Below are 7462 nucleotides of genomic sequence, written 5' to 3' on the forward strand. Positions count from 1 at the left end.
TAAGGCTCGTATACAAATCAGAATCAGCTGATCTTAGAGGCCATTAAAACAGTCCCCTTCTGCCAATCCATTTATTCAGGAATCTCTAGTTTAACCATTGTTGGACCGGAAGAAACTAATGAGTAGGAGCACCGTCCTGCTGGAATGTTAAAAAATCCGCAAATAATGTGTGTTCGCAGTAGAACAGCCATATTTTACATAAGAAAGCTTGTGAGGAATACCTGACCATTTAAAGTTGAAAAACTGAGCGAAAGAAAATTTAAAATTGATAAATCTGAGCAATCCCTAGTTAGAGTTCAAGAAGCGTTCAATTTAGAGTGCAATTCACAGCAGAAAAACATTAATAATTGAAGGTGTGTTCGCAGCAGAAGAAGCTTAATTTACATAATAAAGCAGTCTACTGTGGACAATTTGACTAGCTAACATTGAGCAAAAAAGACTTAAAACTCGAACTGCTCTTATTGATAATATGTACAATAACCGTTTAATTTCGCGTTTAATTCACGGAAATAATAAATAATTAAGTATCTGAATTTCGATAATAAAAAGTGACTTTCGTTGTAGATTATCCCATTAATAACACTTTTTCTAAGCGATATTTCTTTCAAAAATGTCTTTTTCAACAACCTTCCGATGTTGGAAAATTCGCTATTCTTCGCTACTTCGGTGGAAACAGTTTGAAGCCGAAATATTATGATTGAAATTATTGAAAATGTATTAACGGAAATCCAGCAATAAACCGAACTAACTAAAACCAACCAATACTAATCAACCCAAAACTAATAAAAAATAACCCAAATATTTACATCTACATAATCTCTACTAAATACTGTAATTTACATGTGACCACATGCATTAAAATGTTCATTTCCTGTTGATATCGCAATTTTGTTTCTGGACGTAAAAACTTAGTTTTTAAAAAACGTTTATTTTTACAGACCAAAAATAGATTCTTTCAACAGCGAACTAACTACCTTAACTGCTAACTTAAGACTAATTTCCTCATGCCCAATGCACAGCTTATATAGTAATTAATTGCTGCATCGACATTTATTGAGTGAAATACACAGTGGTCTGCGTAAGTGGTCATATAACTGCGCACTGTGTCGCGGATTGTGTAAACAAGTTATTTTATATAGTGAAGAACTGAAGAACCGTGAACTTTCGAGCGCCAAAAATTGGTTGAAAAGGGCATTTTTGGAAGAAACGCCGCTAAGAAAAAGTTTTACTTAAGGGAACTTACAGTAAAAGTACATTTATTTCATCAAAATCCAAAAGAATTCAAACTAGCTTATTTGCAAGAAAAACACCATGACACCAACAAATTGTCTAACAGGACCATAAAAAGTGTAGTTCACAGCAGAACACACTCGCTTTATATTAACATTTTAAATTTTCAAGTGAAAAGTTTCCACAGTAGAAAATCTAGCAAGTTAAAGCTGATTAAATCAGAGCAAAATATTTGGGCTTTGATATATCGAACGATCCCTATGAAAAATACAAAATCCTATTAAATTATAGTGAAGTTAACAGAGGAAACACCTATAACAACGCAAACGTTCTTACGTGATAATAAAAGTGCAGTGTACAGCAGAACACACTCACGTTATATTTACATTTTAAAGATTCCCTGGCTAGTTAAAGTTGAAACACTGAGTGAAAATTATTTTCAATTCGAAAAATCAACCCGAATTATTGATTACCCAAAAACCGTTTGAATTAGGGTATAAATCACAGACGTAAGCCGTTAAAAAATAAGAAACATTACCTAAAGCGACAAAAAAATTGTGCGAGTTCGTATTAGAACAGAAAAGTCTCTTGAGGAAAACCTCATTCGCAAACGTATTAAATCTGACTTAAAATTTGAAAATTAAACAACCCTAGCCAGAATCTTTCCCGTCGTTGCTCGTCTAATAAATATGACAAGCAATTATACAATAAAACACAAGTCAACAACATGGGACTAAAAGTTACTACATCTACATGGCAACTAGGGAATAATGCCAAAAACAATAAATAGCAACAAAAATGAAATTAGTCGGACGGATCCCAGTCCCTGAAAATCCCTACCACGAATTGTTTAGCAAAAACGAATTTGTTTGAATTTTTAATTTTGGAAAAACAGCCCGAATTCTAAATGGTTTGCCCAGGATCACACGCAACGTTTTACGGTGCTATCCTCCAATAATGCAATAAATAGCAATAAACAATCAAAAATGCAATTATTCGGACGGATCCCAGCCCCTGAAAATCCCTACCTCGAATCGTTTAGCCAAAAATAATTTGCTAAAATATTTTAATTTGGAAGAACAGTCCGAAATATCCATGGTTTGATCAGGATCATACGCAACGTTTTAAAGTGGTATCCTCTTATACACGCCCCTGCTCTGTATCCATAAGGTTGTGAATCACCCTGTAGATGTGGGCATTGTTCAGTAATTACTGATAATACGGATTCTTTTATTTTTTTAAAATAATATATTTGAAGTCATGTTAGTTTTCTTTACTATTGTAGTTGCCTATGGGAAATGTTAATTAAACAGTGTAATTTAGGAGGGAATTGATGTCTTAAGGATACGTATCAGATTCACAATCAGTCAAGATAAGCAAAATAATTTCAACCCAGAAAAGTTTAAATATTATTGGCAAAATGAGAAGATAATCCCCCCTGGAAGAAAAGACGTGGTCGATCATCCAAATTTAAGTGGCTTCGTCCAACGCACAATTTTTATTTTTTTTTATTAGTTTGTTATAGCAATCTAGTTTACATCAATAAGCTACTTTTCTTTAACCTAAACTACTAGATGTACATTTGCAAAGTGTTATCCTATGATATAACTTCGGCTTTGTCATTGGAGAGTCACTATTTTAATGTGTACATATATAAGCATATTTCTAGTTCATAGGGTTTCACTCGATTTAGTCTTCTTGTTAAGCCCTCATTGTTCAAGAGCTGGATGGCCTCAACGTTGATGTGATTTTGTAGTCTTTGTTCATGACTTTTTGCACAATTTTTTATTACATTGTCCACTGTTTGCACATTTAGGTCTTTATGGAGGTTGTCATTCCGGATGTACCATGGCGCACCTAGGATGCCGCGTAGAACTTTATTTTGATAACGTTGTATAATATTTCTGTTGCTTTGGCTGGTACAACCCCAGAGTTGACTACCATAACTCCACACCGGCTTGAGGATTTGGTGATACAGCAAGAGCTTATTATACACTGACAGGGCAGAATTACGACCCAATAGCCAGTACATTTTACGGTATTTTAAATTTAATTCTTCTTGTTTTTTCTTGACATGGGCCTTCCACTTAAGTTCAGCATCCAGCCTCATGCCAAGATATTGTACCGTGGATGGCCGAGTATCAAACTCTTTCTTCAGCTTACAACTTTTATTCCACTCAGTATCGCTTTAAATGCGGAACAGGAACAAACTAACTTCAAAATTACCGTCAATTTCACAAACAATAACAATAACAGACGGAAAGCTCGGTCTTCCGACTCGCGGGTTTAACCTTCTTCTGCACTCCGTCGCTGCTGTCACTTCACCTCCCCTGTCTGGATCTCGTCGTCGCTTATATAATTTCCTCCAGGTAATGCAGATGGTTCTCGAAATCTCCAGAACAGGTGCGAAACTTCCCGCTTGTCAGTGTCATATTTGACAGTAAATGGGGCGCAAATGGGGCTCCCATTTACTGAAATACCATGAATTTTGATCCCTCCATTTCAAACGTGCGTACCCCTGGCCATTTCCGTTACAATATTTAGCTGTATTTTGGTATGGAACAATTTGATTGTTGATCTTAACTGGTTTGTATTCAACTTTCTTATTGGTGAACTCAATGTGGACAGATTTCGATTCATTCAATTTAATTCGCCATTTTTTAGTCCAGCGCTCTATGTCATCTATGGCGGTTTGTAGTTTTTTTACTGTGGACTCGGTATTGTTGTCTCCAACTGCCATTATAGCAGTATCATCTGCAAATGTGGCAACCATATTTTGTTCGGAAGTAGGAAGGTCACTGGTGTACAGGAGATAAAGCAAAGGTCCCAGTACACTACCCTGCGGCACACCTGCTTGTATTTTCTTTAATTCCGCGTATTCATCCCCTTGCTTTATCCGGAAATACCTTTCAGTTATGTATGACAGTAGCAGCGTTGAATATTGGATAGGTAGGAACACTTGAAGTTTGTGTCCCAAGCCTTCATGCCAGACCCTGTCGAAGGCCTGGGCAACGTCCAAGAATATTGTAGAGCACACTTTTTTCCTCTAATATTTTCTCGATAACACTCATTATTCGATGATCCTGGTCAATTGTGGAGTGCTGACTCTGGAACCCAAATTGGTGTGGCGGGATGAGGTTTTTTCTTTCTATAATTGGTGTTATTCTCTTTAAAAGGAGTTTTTCATAAAGTTTTAACATAATCGGTGAAAGTGATATGGGCCTATATGATGATGCTTCGTGGGGTGGCTTGCTACACTTGGGTACCATGATAACTTCAGCAACCTTCCACAGTTGGGGAACATATTTTAGGCGAAGTGATGAGTTGATCAGGTTAGTAAGTTTCACTAGACCTTTCCTCGGTAGTTCCTTGAGGATCTGACCAGTGATTAGTCAAATCCCGGAGCCTTCTTTGGATTTATGTTTTGTTTGATTTCTCTTTTTACCTCCGCTACTGTGGTTAATGGAATCTCTTCACTTTCCTGGTTATTTATAGTGGGTAGAGCCGCAGTACTGTCTGTTGGATTTGGTTGAAAGATTTTATCAAGCTGTTCGGCAAATCTAAATGCCTTCTGCTCATTATTTCTAACCCAGCTGCCGTCCATGTTTCTGATGGGGGGTATTGGCATGATGGGAGTTTTTAAATTTTTTGTTGTTTTCTATAGTGAATAATCAGTATTGGCATCATTTGTTAGTTTCTTCAAATATTCACTAATGGTATCATTCTTAAGCTGCTTAATTTCTTCTTTTAATTGAGCGGTGAGCTTATTTAAAGTAGTTTTATCTTGCGGGGATCTGGTGTGTTGCCATTTTTTCCTTGCCTTTCGCTTTTGTGCAATCAATTCTAAAATTTCTCTAAGATAGTTATTACCTTTCAATTTCCTTCTAGTTTCAGGCGTGTTTTTCCATGAAGATTTTTGAATGTCATTGACGAACTTCTCCACTTCAGTATCCAATTGTTCCTTAGTTTGTAGTGGGGTTACTAATTTTATTTTTTCTTCTAAGGTTAACCTAAAGCCCTCCCAATCTGTTTTTTTATTGACTAGCATGGGATTGCAGAAGTTTTCGACGATATTTTCACTTAAGGTTAAAACTATTGGGGTATGGTCTGAAATTAGCTCCAAGTTGTCTTCTATTAGTATATAGTTGCAAGATATGTTTTTGGTGATGTAAAAATCTATCAAATCAGGAATTTTGTCAGGATCTGTGGTCCCGTTGATATTGCCTCACACGTGCATTTTTGAATTGCCTTCAGTAGTTCCCTTCCTTTCGTTGTTATCAGTCTTGATCCCCATTGGGTGTGTTTTGCATTATAGTCACCTCCTATGATGAATCTACTTCCAACCGCCTTAAAAAATTCGATGTATCTTTCTGTCTTAATGTTGTGTTTCGGTGGACTATTAAGGCTTACTATTGTTATGTCAAAGTTTTTAGTTTTTACATTCACTGCAGTAGCTTGAATATATTCAGATTCATATTTTGTCTAAAAAAAATTAACTAAAAAAATTAATACTTATTTAACATTTAAAATTTGACTGAAACATTTGATTTCCTAGATATATCCTTAAAATAGTTCCATTTCCTCCTGAATAATTTTGCTAATTGTCTGTTGAGCCATTCTCAGATAACGCTCATTAAGAAAGTTCTAATTGGAATCTCACTTGTTAATATTTTCCAGAACTATGCAACAATTACTTTTCTAGGCTTATCGTTAAGTTTTTCAAGCAATCACCAATTATCTCTGAGAAGGTACGTTACCAAACCAACCAAATCGTTACATTCTGAAAAGCTAATATAAAGTTCATATATCAATTGTTAGTTTTTAAAACTGAAGTATTTTTAGCCATAAGCGTGCACAATTTTTAAGCACAGACTGGTAATGAAAATGAACGGCCTCCATCATTAATCGCTATAGCGATTGTCACGTTTGAACGCCTATTCTTAGTTACTAATCGTAATTATCAATATAAACTATTTATAAGGAATACGGTTGGGTAATAATTAAGCTCAATAATAAATCCAAGCACGAAACATTTATCACCGTAATATTGGCATAAGTGCTATATTAATCAATATTAGCAATTGCGAATTTAGCACAACTTTAATGCGAAATTTCTATGTACAAGGACTAGAAAATACGATTATACATGTAAATTTTAATAATATACTTTTCATTTGATGACAGTATATTTTGTACTGTTTTAAATTCCTGAAAATAATGTATAATTATAATAGAATTTATACAGCAGTTTTGGTTTTCAACTATCGTTTACATAATAAAATTTAAAACTATATGTTTCAAGTAATGACAAAATTTGAACATCCTGTATACTCAGTGAATAAAAAAATGCTAATTTAACCAGCTGTTAAGTCTTAGTTGAATATGTGATAAACTCCATAAATAAAGAACGTGTTTGTATTTTAAAATCCATTCTCAATTTAGATGCAATCCCAATAATAGTAGTATAATGTGATGCAATCCCAATAAAATCACACTCAAAATAATCAATTTAAAGTTAGAAATAATTAATTAAAATGTATGTGTTAATAAATGCTTCATATACCCATGCCATATTTATGTAGTGAAAAATCCTTCACTATATTGAAAATATTGACAATCATATACGGCAATATATTTATAATCATTTCAAGCCCGCATTTATTCTTGAATAACTTTAAACAAAACTGTGTCCTTTCATGCAGATATTGTATGATTGTTTTCAGGATAGAACGGAGATTTTATTTAAATATCTCACGATTTTAATTGAAGGCAATAAATAAACTTGACTATTTATCTAGTTGAAACGTTTCGGTCTCGAATTCCGAACAATATTTTGTTTCAATAATAATTTCACGCAAACGGTAAATTAGCGTTCCCGCCTGAAGCATACATACTTATTACACATTTTTGGTAAAATGTTCAAAATTTACCTAATTTGAGAAAAATATTACTCAATCAAACAAGTTTTTTTGTAATGTAATAGAAATATTAGCAAAAATGATGCGAAATTTGTATATTTTACCTTTCCAAATGATACGCATGTGGCAACATTTGATTCACGAAACATGTTCTATTTTACGAAAAAGGTTAATTACATTTGAGCATTCAAAGTGCACGTTTTAGGGATCATTTTATTGAACTTCTCATGAATTTTTTTGCGAGAAGCTATTAATAAGAGTAGTATTACTTTTTGAATTGTTAGTTGTCCATTTTATTTAAGGACATGCCTTAC

The sequence above is a fragment of the Dendroctonus ponderosae genome, unplaced genomic scaffold (genome assembly GCF_020466585.1).
Source record: "Dendroctonus ponderosae isolate FM_Combo_2020 unplaced genomic scaffold, Dpon_F_20191213v2 Dpon_F_20191213_1, whole genome shotgun sequence".
Classification (NCBI taxonomy): Eukaryota; Metazoa; Arthropoda; class Insecta; order Coleoptera; family Curculionidae; genus Dendroctonus; species Dendroctonus ponderosae.